Source organism: Leptonychotes weddellii, chromosome 2, assembly GCF_054177405.1.
Source record: "Leptonychotes weddellii isolate Sample4059 chromosome 2, ASM5417740v2, whole genome shotgun sequence".
Lineage (NCBI taxonomy): Eukaryota > Metazoa > Chordata > Mammalia > Carnivora > Phocidae > Leptonychotes > Leptonychotes weddellii.
In genome coordinates, this window is record NC_138370.1 from 124,648,832 (window position 1) to 124,664,264 (window position 15,433).

Consider the following 15,433-nt stretch of genomic DNA (forward strand, 5'->3'; position numbering starts at 1 on the left):
GATCTAAGAAGGTTAAAGTTGGCTTTATCCATCCAAACACATTCCCGGAAAAGATCTTCTTGGGCTCAAGGAGTCCATCTCTTTTATTCTGGTTGCTGGCACCTCATTAGTGAAAAAATAGATCTATCCATCTCACTCATCTCATCTCATCTTAATGCTCTTGCAACTTCCTGATTAGAAGTTGTCACCCTTCCTAGTTGTCCAAAGTCACTGCAGGCTGAAGAAATTCCTGCAACCAGGCACCTCGACAACCATCATTCTTACTGTAAATTACTAAACTGACATCTGGATTTCCACCTCACTGGGCAAGTTTGGTCAGAACACCTCTGAAAGTCAAGTTTGTCCTTCAAGAATGTCCACGATGGTGTCCTGAGCCTACAGGTTATTCATTCACCCATGGCACATCTATCACCTGTTAAGTGTTACTATATATTACATATTGTTATATGTTACCTACTATATCCCAGACACTGTGATAAGCTCTAGGGATCCAAAAATGAACAAGACAGTCCTTTAAACAGCTTATAGTACCAAAACAGATACAGATGAGAAGCAGATAATGACAATGCCCTGTGATAGGTGGCCTGAGGAAATGACTAAGGAAGTGACATGATACCCTGAGATCGACATAGTGTGGGAACGTGGGTAGCACAGACTTGGGAGATCCAACAAGCCTTCCTGGGGGAAATGACATCTGGGATGGATGGGTCGGACTGGTAGGATGACAAGTAGGTGACGGTGTATATAAGTTTATTGTGGGAGTGGGGTGAGGAGAATTGTCGTGTTCCAGGCAAGGCGAACAGCATTTGCAAAGGCCTGCATCTAATCAGGAGCTGGGGACTAGCTGTTGACAGCGCCCTGTCTATGAGCTGACTGGGCCACTGTCAGCAGTCTTAAAGTTAGGATGAAAGAGATCTAACTCTTCAGACACACATGATGGCTCATTCCTAGAGCAACAAATACTCGTCTTCTGTTTCCTCTTTTCTTTGTTAGGAGCCACGGAAACAGACGGGAAACCGAAGCCCAGGCTTCGGGTGGCACACCTCTGCACGGGATCCTTGGTGACATCCTGCTTTGTTCCCTCCTGTTTTGAGAAAGGCTGTTCCCTCCCCAGAACTGTGGCTGTGTGGCAGCGTTATACACATGAGTCATTCCGCAGACCTTCACATATGTAGCACCCTTCATGCGTTTAAGTGTTCTCAGTCTGTGTACTTTTGCAAATGACACACGGCTCAGGGATTCCGAACCTGCAGTTGGAAGCCTCTAACATTATTCAGAAAAGCTTTGTAGAAGGAATCCAAGAATGACTTCTACAGTGTGAGCTGAAGAGAACAGTCTTCAGGGTTTCAACATGAAAAGGGCAAATGTTAGTAGCGAATAATACTGGGAATGGTCCAGAATAATGAGGAATGTTGGCATATCCTGCACGGGAAGGCTTAGGCATGCGTCATCCAGCGTTGGTCTTCCTTCTGCTCCGCGCAGGAGTGCCGGCGGTGGGGGAGGGCAATGAGGGGGTCATTCTCTGACAGCCCCTAAATCAGGAACATGGCACCTTATAGCCACCTGATAATAACCAGGTATTTGTTTTAAGGACGTTTCCCCTTTGACGTCTCATATACTCGAGATGTCCAAAGCAAAACAAATTCAATGCTTTGCTGATGAAAGAAAAAAACTTTTAATAAATATAAAACCCCAAACTCATGGAACTGAGTCTCCTTAAATTCTTTTTTGGAATGTCAATGAGTAAAATGTACAGACTAAACCACAGAGTTTTAAACAAGTTGTATTATTCATTTCATCCTTAAAATTTCAAAGTAATCATCAGACACAGTTAAATCAATCAAGAGTAAAAGTGTGCACAAAATAATTTGGAAGGGCCTTCAGCCTCCCCTACCACTCTGCACTGTCCCATTTCTCAGATGCAATCCCTGGTGTCCATTTGCTTTCGGTTCTTCTGACAGTTATTATCGCTTTGTGGTAATTCTATTCTCCACTTCATCTGTTTTACACATTGCTTGGTTTTACCAGAGAAGGAGGAGAAATATAATTAACACTGCCTCTCAGTTTCACTTGGTCCCCAAACTTTGGCGAGTTATAATTGTATTTTTCTCATTCACTTGCCTTATGACTTTAGACAAAATACTGAAAACGCTGCTTTGGATGTATCGCCTTCACATAGAAAATATTGACTCCCTCAAAACAAAACTTAGGAATAAGTTCACTTTACTCTTTTCACTTCTTTACTTTTCACTTCCTAGTTTCTTTCCGATGGTTATTTTATTACATTCATCTTACTCCATTTTGTAACTCCAACATCTTGTTCCATTACGATAGTTAACATCACTTTGCTTTTTATACAGATGATTTAAAAATTGACAGTTCATACGTAGCATTCGCAGCTTTATAGACTCAAGCCATATATTGCATCTGTGGAGAAAGAGGTCATTTAAATTCTGCTGCTCAAAGAAGAATCTTCCAGGCATCTCTGTCCTTCAGTCTATCTCAAAGTGTCCTTCAGTTGAATTTCCTTCCAGCCTTTGTGGGTCGTCTTCCCAGCCACTCCTCTCTTGCGCCACCTGTCATTCCCTTTCATGTTCTTTCACTTTTTTTTTTTTTTTTCCTGTCCTGGAGTATCTCCTCAAATAAACTTTTTTGACATAGGGTGTGTGAGCTGTTAGTCGTCTGGGTTCTCATACACCTTAAAATGTATTTTCTTTTACATATGGTTGATAGTTGGCTGCGTATCAAAGGCTGGGTTCAAATTATTCTACTCAGAACATTATAGTCACTGCCTCATTGCCTTCTAACGCTCAGTGTTGCTGCTGAGAAGTCCAGCATCATCAGGATGATTCTTCTAACTGCCTTTCATTTATCTCTGTGAAAGCTTTTAGGATTTTTTCATCTGGCATATGGTTATGAATTTTAGATTTTGTTTTTAAATCAAATAAAAGATCAACATTCTATTATCATACAAATTGTTCACATTTTCAAGTGTAAGTAAATTTGTTTGCCAGCTGTAATTAATTTTAAGTGATATTTTAGGGCAATAGACAAGAAAGCTTAATAATGCAGACAATGAAATGCAAAAGGACAGAATTAAAATGTATCCATGTATCTTTAAATGGGAACTGTGATGTGATACATTTTTCCATTTTTATTATCAAATATTTCCATGTTATTTCAAAATTTATTATAAATATCAAACAAAAGCATATTTATAACATACATGTAATTATATAAAGAACTTGGTAAAAAAGAAAGAACACCTGGGCATCCATTCTCTAGCTTTAGTCTAATTGTCACCTGCATGATGTTAGTAAATTATTTGAGATAGATTCCTAATTAGACATAATGATTTTATCCCCAAATGATTGTTGTTTAAACCACTTACTGTCACATTTATTGTTTTCTTCTACATGTTTCTTAATGCATTTCTATCACAGAGCTTTAATTGACTTCAAAAGGAGCTCAGCATAAGGAGGAACTATGTGGGATACAAAGAAAGAGCTAGACTTGGCTTTCTATAAACATACCGTGTATTCTGTCTGAGTCACAGCCCTGTGTTGACTGTTTACCTTCCCTGTTGTCAGCACTATAGAGCTAACACCAACGACTTGGAAGTGAGTTACATGCTATTCTTAGGTTATTACAACCAGCTCTTGATAACTTAGGGACTCATTATGTACTCTGTGAACTGGTTTCTCTTCCCTACAGTAGCCTGGAATATGGCTTTGGGATGGAGCATCAGACTCTTTAAAACCAGAACTTTTATCACAATATCAAAGTGTGAATGAGAAGAATGAGAAAAGACCAAATTCAGACTGCAGGTATGATACTTACTTAACTCAGGTTAAAAGATTTGATCAATCTTCAGTGGACACAGAATTGTCTGACCTCTGTAGAACTTTCTAACTTAAAATTCTTTAATATTATTAGAGAGGAAGCTTGAGCTTTTGGCTAAAGTGTTGACGGAGATAATTTTTAGTCAAGAAAAAAAAAGGTATCTTGATTCTTGATGGAAGGATCTAACAATTAGAAGGGCTTCTGCTCCAGGGTGCCTGGGTAGCTCAGTTGGTTAAGCATCCAACTCTTGATTTCAGCTCAGGTCTTGATCTCAGGGTGATGAGGTCAAGCCCCACATTGGGTTCCATGCTGGGCATGGAGCCTACTTAAAAGGGGGGAGGCTTATATTCCTTATTCTTCTTTAATATATATATTTATTTAAATAATATAGAATATTACTAATCATCAGGGAAATGCAAATCAAAACCTCAATGGGATATCATTTCATACCTATTAGAATGATAATTAGCAAACACACAACAGGTAGCAGGTGTTGGCAAGGATGTGGAGAAAAGGGATCCCTTGTGCACCATTGGTGGGAGTGTAAGTTGGTGCAGCCACTATGGAAAAGAGTATGGGGGTTTCCCAAAAAACTAAAAATAGAGCTACCATATGATCCAACAATCCCACTCTTAGATATATATCCAAAAGAAATGAAATCACTATTTTGAAGAGGTATCTCCACTGCCCACATTTAGTACAGCACATAAGCCAAGACATGGAAAGAACCCAAGGGTCCACTGATAGATAAATGGATAAAGAAAGTATGTAATGTATATCAGTGTGTATATATCTATCTATATATAGATATATACCCACACGCATATATATATATTATAAATACATGCAATGGAAGAAAATCCTATTTTGCAAATGACAACATGGATGGACCTTGAGGTGCATTATGCTAAGTAGAATAAGTCAGACAGAAAAAGACAAATGCTGTATGATTTCATTTATTTGCAGAATCTAAAAAAGCTGAACTCAGAAATAGAGTAGAGTAGAACAGAAATAGAGTAGTTGCTAAAGGGTGGGGGGAATGGGGGAAATGGGGAGATGTAGGTCAAAGGATACAAGCTTTCAGTTATAAGATGAATAAGGGGGGCGTCTGGGTGGCTCAGTCATTAAGCGTCTGCCCTCGGCTCAGGTCATGATCCCAGGGTCCTGGGATCAAGCCCTGCATCGGGCTCCCTACTCCGCGGGAAGCCCGCTTCTCCCTCTCCCACTCCCCCTGCTTGTGTTCCCTCTCTCTCTCTGTCAAATAAATAAAATCTTTAAAAAAAAAATAAGATGAATAAGGTCTGGAGCTCTAATAAACAGCATGGTTTTAAAAAATAAAATAAAAGAATACAGAATAAAAGAATAAGTATCAAATAATACGAGCATTATTGAGTACGGTTTAAGAGCCTGGCTTCTGGGTAGCAGTCTGTTTTAGAATCTTGGTATTTTTACTTACTACATATATAACTTGGTAAGTTATTTAATCTTTGACTGCCTCAATTTACTTGTCTCCAGAATGGTGGTGTTAGTGTTCCTCAATAGATTATCGTGAAAGTTAACTAAAATAAAGCAAAGACTACTTGTAAGCACTCAAACATTACTTTTTTTCTTAGATGCTTTCTTCTTCTTCTTCTTCTTTTTTTTTTTTTTTAAAGATTTTATTTATTTATTTGACAGAGAGAGACACAGCGAGAGAGGGAACACAAGATGTCCCTGCCCCATTTAAGTAATAGTCCTCCTGATTGAGGGCTAAGTTATAAGTAGTGGTGAGGTTACTGTACGTCTTTCCAAAGTTTTTCATTTAAAACTGAGCTTCAGCATCTTCTCTTCTCCTCCTATCTTACCCTTTCCACTTCCATATCCCAACTTCTCCCTGACCTTATTCAAAGATACGAGTATTTCCTACAAATAGTTACAAAGACGGCAAAAAAATCTCACTGTTAAAGGTTGTTCAACAAGACCATAAAAAGCAAATTGGAGGCCAGAAATTGTATGGAGAGTGATATTTGTGGTGAGAGAAAAAACACAAAATCTAGATCTATGTTGAGCCAGATATTTTGGTGCAAGATATACATGGAGGAAATGAGAGATGATAGATAGATAGATAGATAGATAGATAGATAGATAGATAGATAGATGATAGATAGATAGATGTATCTATCTCTCATTTTCTACAATAAGAGATATAGATGTCTATATAAAACAGGCCAAAAAGATTTTTTTAAAAATGATAGTCAGAACCCTGGTGCCCAGAGCCTTAATCTATTTGCTTTCTTCCTTCTGTCCTTTCCTTCCTCCCTCTTCTTCTCCTTTTCCTTCTTCCTTTTCTTCTTCCCAGTGGTGATCATAAATTAAGTCAAAGGCACAGTGGAAATGAGAGCTCAGGGAGAGAGGCACATTCATGAAATGCCAGAAGAAGTAAGTGATCGACATTTTCCTCTATAATTCAAGGAATTGCATTGTTACAAGCCATCATGTTTAGATACTGTACATAATGTGGTGTAAGGAGAGGAACGGTGGTAACAGAGTGGGCCTCCTTTTTCACACACCATTGCCATCCTGGAGCATCATGAAATAGCAGAAAACATTAACTTTGGAATCAAAACTAGCTTTAGTTATGTTATATGATTTGAACAGGCTATGCAACACCTTTTTTTTTTAAGATTTTATTTATTTATTTGACAGAGAGAGAGAGAGAGAAGGAACACAGCAGGGGCAGAGGGAGAGGGAGAAGCAGGCTCCCCGCTGAGCAGAGAGCCAGATGTGGGACTCGATCCCAGGATCCTGGGATTATGACCTGAGCCAAAGGCAGACTCTTAATGACTGAGCCACCCAGGCGCCCCTCAAAACTCTTTTAATCTCAGTTTCCTCATCTGACAAATGGAGATGTCAAGGAGTATTTCATAGGATTGTTTTGAGACCTGTGATTGCCCCTGATCTGATTGCCCCTGATCCGGTGAAGGTCAGTTCCCTTCCGTGTGCTGTACCTTTGGACAATTTATGCCTTCCAGTTCTCCCCAACATAACCATCGTTGTCCTCTTCAACAAAGATGCAGGACAAACGTAAGGTGACTCTTGGAAATAAAAATAAAAACACTTATGTTTATAAAGTACATCACAGTGTACAAGTGTTTTCACATGTGTAAATTAAGAGGATCTGGGGAAAGGAAATGAGTAAGCAGATGAAAGAGAACCCTCGGAACCTACTCATCTTCTGGGTAATCCACATATATGCTCACCCAGAATTTTCTACTTTTGTTTGCTTCAGCATTCAAGTGACTAGAGAGTTGCAAACATTTAAGATTTATTCACTGCTTTCAGTGAAATTATTTTATTAGTATAATGTATCATATATTGTTTCACTCATTCATTATTTAATGAATATTTATTTAATATAAATATATTTAAAAGCACCATGTGCCAGGTGCTTCTCTAGACATTGGAGATGAGCAGTGAACTCGACATAGTAGGTCCCCACTCTTCTTGTAATGTAGGGACACAGACAATAAACAAGTATAAATAAAGGCAGTACTTTCAAATGTTGGTAAAACATTTGAAATGAGTTCGAGAGGGGTGGGGTGACCATGGCTACTGTATACTGAAAGGGTCTGGGAAGTTCTCTTTGGTATGCATTTGAGCATGGATGAATGATGAGGAAATAAGATTTAGGAGGACATTGTTCAAGGCAGAGGGAATAGCAAATGCAAAGTCCCTTGAGGCTAGAATCGTTTTCGGGCATAATATATTTCCCTAGGAGCCCTTAAGAACAATCATAAAGCAGGACTAATAATTGCATGGAATTGTGTCATCTGTGAAAAAGCAGAGTTACAGACATATCCAGCCACCCAGGTTCAACTGCATAGAAAGGTCTATGATCCATTCGGTATCCAAGTTAATAATCCATGATCATGTCACATCCACAAGGAGAACCAGGTTCATGTATTCCCAGAAGAGACTTGGTGAATTACTTAATATAGTGAGTTGTATTAAATTTTATTCTTTGACTTTTCTGACCATTTGAGGAAGTGTCCAGGGGAATGTAGGGATGGGAGAGTTTGGATCACATACACTCCTCTGCTTTCACCTCTACCTTCCTACTCCACTCTCTACAGAGGCAGCTGTGACACCTCGCATGGACAAGGAAATGATGTATGCCTCCTACCACCCACTTAGAAATACTTTGGTGCCATTGGTCATAATTGTCCTTCTCTCATCTCCACCCCCATTTCTAGCTCCACCTACCCAGATGAGAACATAGAAACTCATTTGGAAAATGTGATCTAAGTGGTCCCCAAAGTTAACCTTGCTTATCCTTGGGTGGTTACATTAAGGGTAATTTTTTTTTCCTTGTCTGCTTCTGTGTTCAATTGTTTTTTGCAACAAATATAAAAAGTTATAGTTTTAAAAAAATTTTTAAATATATTGTCTCAAAAATATATATATTGTCTCATAAAACTACTTAATATCAGAAAATGGCCTTTATTTTTCCAGGGACTACAGTGGGTGTCCAGCCATTACATGCTGAAGGAGAGGCATTAATTACCCGAGATACCTGAGCAGCCTTGTTTTCCACAGGCGTACCCCTCTTGGGGCAAACAGAAGCAGTGAAAATCTTTACTCATCAGAGAGATAAATGACGGTGGGTGGATAAGAGTACCTACTTCATTTTCTTTATCTTAAGCATTCTTCAGAGAACTATTTTCAGTAGCAAAGATGTCAGAATGCATTTAAAATAAGTTTGGTTCCGTAACAAATGTTAAGGACATCTCTCAAACAAAGGGAATTAAGCTTACTGGGTGTAGCATGAGCTGGGGATAAGATAAACAGTTTGGAAAAGGATGTGATATCACTCAACTCTTTAGGAAAGCATTTCTGCGCTGAGAGCTGCAGGCAGAGGAAATGGGAAGGCGGGGAGAACATGGACTGCTTCCAGAGGAGGCGATGGGTCATGGAGAATGAATGAGTCAACGGGCAGCAGAGGGCGTGCAGTGAGGGGTTGGGGAAGAGGGAGGAAAGGAAGCAGTGGGGCCTTTGAATGACCTCCCTCCCACACCCATGTACACACACCAGGCTCCTGGGGTACATGAACAGTCCTCAGTGTCCTGAGAGTGACTGGGTTCCCCCAGCAACCAAATCGCTGCCAGAAACTAGCTTGGCTCTGGGGGAGGGTCTGACACACCACAGTTCACAGGGTGATGAAAGTAGAAGAATCATTGCAATAGAAGAGCTTTGTGCATTGTTGGCATTGCGGTCTTCTATTTAGAAAGGTTGGGAAGGAAATGAAAAATCTTTTTTTTCTAGATAGTGCAAAGATTTTGAAAGAGTGGACAGTGCAGCTGGGGCATCAGGGGCTCAGAGGAGCAGGTATTTACCAAGTAGTTCAGAAGCACTGAAGATTTTAATGATTAATGTGACTGTATAAATGTATGTCAGATGAATATAAATTCTGATGACATTAGAACAGTGCCCAAATGCTCCCTCCCTCATGAACGTGAATCAATGGTTGCAGCATATTTTTTTTTATGTTTTAAGTTTAATCAACGAATCTGAGCATGCTTCCTTGATCAGTCATCAGACATTAATGTTGATAATAGAAAAAATTTTGAAACTTTCTTTACGGCTCCAGATCTATCTCCAAAATTGAATTATTATCAGAAGGATTTTATAGGTCCAAATCTAGATTTCGTTCATGTATGGAAACAATGTTTTAATGTATACATGCATTTGGAATATCTCAGGACCTGGAAGAACTCATTTAGCACAGCCTTTCCAAGCATGTTTTTTAAAAGGTAATCAGAAGAGCAAATAAACAGTGCTGATCATAAATTGTTAAAAAAAAAAAGTACTAATAAGAAAGATTGATTTTGTTTCTTCCATTGATGAAAACAAGAGAAGAGACTATCTCGTATTCAGCTGAATTCCGCCAGCATGTCTAGATGGAGTGGCTGTCCGCCAAACTGTCCAAAAGAGAGCAAGCCTGGGAAGTCGCTCTCCAGCACTGAGGTGGACTGCTCCTACAAGCCTGTTGATTAAGAGCCACATGTTCCAAGGGCAACAAGAACTTGTGATTCTGAGAAACAAGACTAACTCTGTCCAGTTGGGTGGCTCAGAATTTCCTTGGTTGTGGAAGGAATAAAAAAAAAAAATGAGAAACTTGGAGACTTTGGGGCAGAATTCAGTCTTCTCTTCATGTGTTTCTTCCCGAAATAGGATGATTTAAAAAAAAAAATCTATTGCCCAGTAGATGGATGGATAGATAGATAGATAGATGATGATAGATAGATAGATAGATAGATAGATAGATAGATAGATAGATAGATAGATAATTTTTAAAAATCAGGCTTGGGTCACCAGTGAGTGGTATGACTGTAATCTTTGTATTCTTCTATTTCAACCAACTCATTAATTCTTATTTTTCTGCTTCCTCCTTCCTTCTTCTTTATTTCAATCTCCTCCCCTCCGTCTCCTCCCTCTCCTCCCCTGCCCTCCCTTCTCCTCTTTCTCCTCACTTTCTTCCTCTCAATATCTCTTCCTCTGCTCCCTCTTCCTCCCTCCATCCCTTCCTCATCCCTCCTTCCTTCCCTTTCTGCTCTAGCTCCAGTCCCACAACCTTCCTTAATCTTTTCCCTCCCCTTTCAATGCTTCAGCACATATAACCAAGCACCGTGTGGGAAATTTCTCTAAGGGAGTTTTGTGGGGATAGGAGATAAGGGTGTACGAGAAAGATTTATGATGTGAATACTGTAAAAGGTTCAAAGTGGTGAAATATTCAGTTTTTTATAGTTGAGATCACAGAACGAAGCACATAAAATCACTTTAGATATATAAATGATTTTAGTATGTAAAAGCACTAAAACAAAGTATATTAAAATCACTTCTTGAAGAGAAGGAATGTAGAGAAAGTTGGTGGCACTGAGTTAGTTGTTTTAAGGTACCCCCGAGGTCTCTCTATATCATCTGTGTGAGGTATTTTAATTTTCGGGTGGTCACATACGTGGGAGGAACATCATTTCTGTGAACCTCTACTTCTGTGCCTCAAACTAACATGTACACCTGATATTTTTTTCCAAGTTCTTTTTTTCAATCGTATCTTGTTCATAATATTTACTTTCCCATCAATAAAAATTCTTTGAATTTATGTATGTAACCCTTGATAGCCCAAAGATCTTAAAGTTCTTTTTGGGAATTTCTTCCTTGGTGCTTAGGCACTTATAATTAAACAAATGGAAACCATTTAACTTCATACGCCTTTATAGTAATTAAATCTCATGTAACCACATGAAACAAATTAACGGACAAAATTAAAATATGACCTTGGTCTTTCTCCAATTCATGTTCTATCTTTTTGACACTGCTTCTTCTGAAGCAAACCAAACATGTTTGGAAACCAAGTAAAAAGACTTTGATTTCACTGTCACACTCCCATAGCTTCTAGAGTGATCTTTCATGAGACTGACGTGCTACCTACTGCGCTAATGAGGCACCTTAGAGTGATCTTCTAAATCGTAAGTGGGATTATGTCATTCCCATGACCAGGAGTTCTTTCCATAGGAGGAAAAACCAAAACCAAAACTCCCAACCTGCCTGCCTGTACTAGGGTGGTTACCCTACCCTTTGGTTTATACCTAATTGTTTTAAAGTAATTATTAAGAATGCATTCTTTTACTCTCAGAAAGATTTTTTGACAATCAGTTAGGTAGGTGGTACTCAATTATGACCCACTTCTTTGCCCCTTCTACTCTTTCTCTCTGTTTTAGTTAACACTGGCCATCTAAAGATAAAGACAAAAATAAGGTTTCACCAGGAAGCTAAACTCTTTTGCACCTTAGGGTCACTGCCCAAATCCTCCCTCCTCCTGCCTGAAATGCATTTCTCCTTCCTCATGTGGTTAACACTTAGGCATCTTTCAAATCTGCTTCTGCCCACCCCTCCCCCGTCAGTTTCTTTCATTATACTGTTCATTGCATGTGCCATGATTTGTAATGCTATGTATGCGTATGCATTTCTTTCTTTAATATTTGCCTTCCCCAAAGGACTCTGAAGCCAGGGCAAGGGCAGGACGGGCATTCAGTTGGTTCTCACTACCATGGCCTGTAAGAGTTGCTATGGATCTGGTTTTCTCGCCGTGCATACCGCGTGCCTACCAGTGTCTGGAACAGAGTAGGCGCTCGATATATTTGTTCAATAAATACAAGAAGGACAAAGTTATAGCATGGCCTCAGGAAATCAATTTTCATGAATTCAGTTAAAATCAGCCTTTATTGAATTCTTACTCTGTGGGAGGCATGAATAGATTGATTCAGGAACTGTCAGCAACAGAATCTAGTGCTTAATAGAAAGGCTGAATCTCAGGTCCTAGCCTACCAAATCACAAATTGTTGTTTAACAAGATACCTGGGCTATCCTAAATGTATATTAAAGTCTAAATGCACTAACTGAGTACACATTTATGTAACAAACCTGGAAAAATAAGAAGTCAAATGACTATTTATATTCTTCTCACTTTTAAGTAACCTTCATGACTTACCAAATGGACCAACTCCTATTTTAAATAAGAGTGAAATTTTTGCTAATTATTCTAAACTTCTTAAATGGTATCTCTCAACTTTCATGTAAATCTCATAACAAAATACATAATTCTGTTAGAAAGTTTCTGGGTGTCCTGTCTTGGCATGTTGTCCTAATCTAAGCAAGAATAATCAGATATGGGATCTAATCTAAAATAAGCACAAAGGTACACAGAGTTTTGAAATTTTAGAACGGTTTTAACGTAAGTACAATTGTCTCACATAAAAAAATTAGTGATTAAAGGTAAAATCATAATGATACATCATAAACTCATTCACAGCGGTGACTCACATGTCAATTATGTTATGTCTTCAAAGGCCCAATGGACTTTCACACAAAAAGAATTTTTGCCTTTTACTTATTTCAACAGAGTCCATTGATTTCCTGTTATTCAAGATTTTAAAATAAACAAGGACAATTTAGGAGGAGCCCAGCCAATAGCCAGAATGCCAGGGCCAATCAAATGATCTTTGATTCAAAGCAAATAATGTTATAAATTCCATAACTGAGCTGGTATTCTCATTGACATGAGAGACTTCTTTATCAGCCTGAATGTCGTAAAGAGGGCAGAGAGAGCAAACTCATTCTGACAAGCTACGGCATTTTAAGTTCAGCCTTTAACATGCCATGTAGCTAGCTGCCAAATAGGAATCTTGCATATTAAGAAAATCTTAATATAGAGAGTTAATATATAGAGTTGTACTCATTAAAATTTTTTGACTCATAGTACTGAAAAAACAAGGTGAAGTACAAATTTGTCTTATAAGGCCCCAAATTCAGAACCTAAAAACGCAAGGCCATCCATGAATTACTAAAGAGAGTATTTGATTGCAGTGGGTATGGATTAAGTGGGAAGCCTGAGCTCACTTCCTTTCGATTGTGTAAATACTTCAATGAGCAGAGAACTAAGTTTCAGTGAATATGAATTCAGGGCACTCCGCAAGAATACAAGAGTCCCAGGCTTCAGAAAGGAACATGAGACCTGTGGAGATGCTACTGTTGTTGAGACAGCACATTCTAGAGGAATCCATAGGACTGGACTCAAATCCTGGTGCCCATCATTTGTATGGAGGCTCATCTATGAGTGAACGATAATCATTACCTAGGAGAGGTTTAAAGGATTCAACTGAGTCCAGATAATGCATGAGACTCACTACTAACAATAAAAAGAGGACACTAGAATTAAGACTATTTTTAAAAGCACTCAGCTTTCCAGGAACTTCCAAGCACTCACAATGGTATAAAATAGCTGTATCTTAACAGCACTTTTACCAGAGGGTATCTGTGGATGCCTCTTTCATTCAGTCAACAGGTATTGATTGAGAGTACGCACTGCATTGTGCCAATGACTAGGGACACAAAAGGACACAAGGATCTTGTGAAATGGAGCTTAGAGTTTACTGGAAAGAAGTGGGTTCTTTTTAAAATAATAATCATACCATCAAAAACTGTACGAACTGTGATCAATATTATGGAAGTGAATCATAGGATGCTATCAGAATAGACATCAAGAAGAACTTAGATCACAAGGTTAAAAAAGGCTTCTGAGGGAAAAAAAATGGCATTTCATCTAAGACCCAAAGAATGAGTAGGGGAGTTGGCCAAGGCAAGGAGTCAGGGGCAGTCCCTGTAGAGGGGTCAGCATGGATATAGCTTTGAGTTTGGCAGAGTTTGCACTATTGGGCGAGCTGATCCGGCAGAGTGGTGTGAATCCAGATGAAGCTGAACTGTGCAAAGCCCTAGGGATATTTTATCCTGGACACAATGGGCTGCCGTTGAAGGATTTTAAACAGATGAATGATGTGGTCTGTCACCTTGGCTTCAATGTGGAGGTTGAATTAGATGTGACAATAGTGAAAGCCGGGAGATGAGTTGAATAAGGAAGTGTCTTCAAATACAGGAACATAAATTTACCTTTAGCACACTTTTTGTGTAGGCAACTTTGCCGGAGCATGAGAAACATGAGGCTCACTGGGGCTTTACAAGCTCATATTAGAGTTCTCTTTTAGACCATTTTAAAGCATGCGTTTGCTGAGGGATTACAAGCTCATATTAGAGTTCTCTTTTAGACCATTTTAAAGCATGCGTTTGCTGAGGGATTAACTAACAACTGTGCATGTTGGTTCATTTGCTTCCCACAGATACTTGTTAAGATTTCTCGTGTGCTAGTTCCCATCCTAGGTACTGGGAATAGAGCAGTGAACAAAACACATGAAGATATTACTCTCTTCGATCTTACATTCTAGTGGAAGAAGAACTTACACAAGTAAACAAATAAATATGTAATAGAGAACATGACAATACCTACGAAGAAAAATAAATACAAGTGAGACAACAGAGTAAGGGAGGGTGGTGAAATTTTGGGGTGTCCAGGGAAGATCTCCCAGATAAAGTGATTCTTGAGCACAAATAAAATTAGACTATTTAGAATCTAAGAGAATGATCATTTCAGGGACGGGAACATAAATCAGCACAAAGGCTGTGAGATGAGTGCTGCACTTAATATTGTCAAGAAACATTCTGGAATTTTGGCTAAAATTAATGTGATTGCATCATCACCACCACTACCATCCTCCTCCTCCTCCTCACCACCCCAGCCCACCAGCACCTCCATCATTATCATGGAAAATTGGAAAAGTTTCCTGTAACTTGGAAAATTTCCTCAAGGCTTCATAGTGAGAACCAAAGACCCAATAATTAGAGAGCAATAACTGACAGACAAGATGGGTGCCCTCGTGTCAAAGGAGAGAAACTAAAATTTTAATGAGGCTGAATGATTATGAGGAACAAAATTAGCCACACAGCCTAAGATGACAAGCTTGCCCAAAATTCAGCAAAACTGGCAAAAAGATACCTGCAACACATCTGTCATACCCTTGAACAGCTCTCCTCCTGAAACTGCCACCACAAATAGTGAACTCTATCCTCCTTCCTACTCCACTCCTGAAACTTAGAGTTTGGGACTTGAGTCTGACCAAATTATGGGAAGGGCACAAAACTGGTGAGTTTTGCCTATTTAACC

At 39.0% G+C, this 15,433-nt stretch overlaps 1 long non-coding RNA gene across 1 annotated transcript; it reads left to right on the top strand.

Annotated features, from left to right (window-relative positions):
- The first annotated feature begins 3,694 nt into the window (after positions 1-3,694).
- On the top strand, positions 3,695-10,296 carry LOC145720351 (uncharacterized). Its single transcript, XR_014143269.1, has 4 exons — positions 3,695-3,827; positions 6,182-6,261; positions 8,335-8,482; positions 9,734-10,296. It is a non-coding gene; the product is annotated as an uncharacterized LOC145720351 (long non-coding RNA).
- The last annotated feature ends 5,137 nt before the right edge of the window (positions 10,297-15,433 follow it).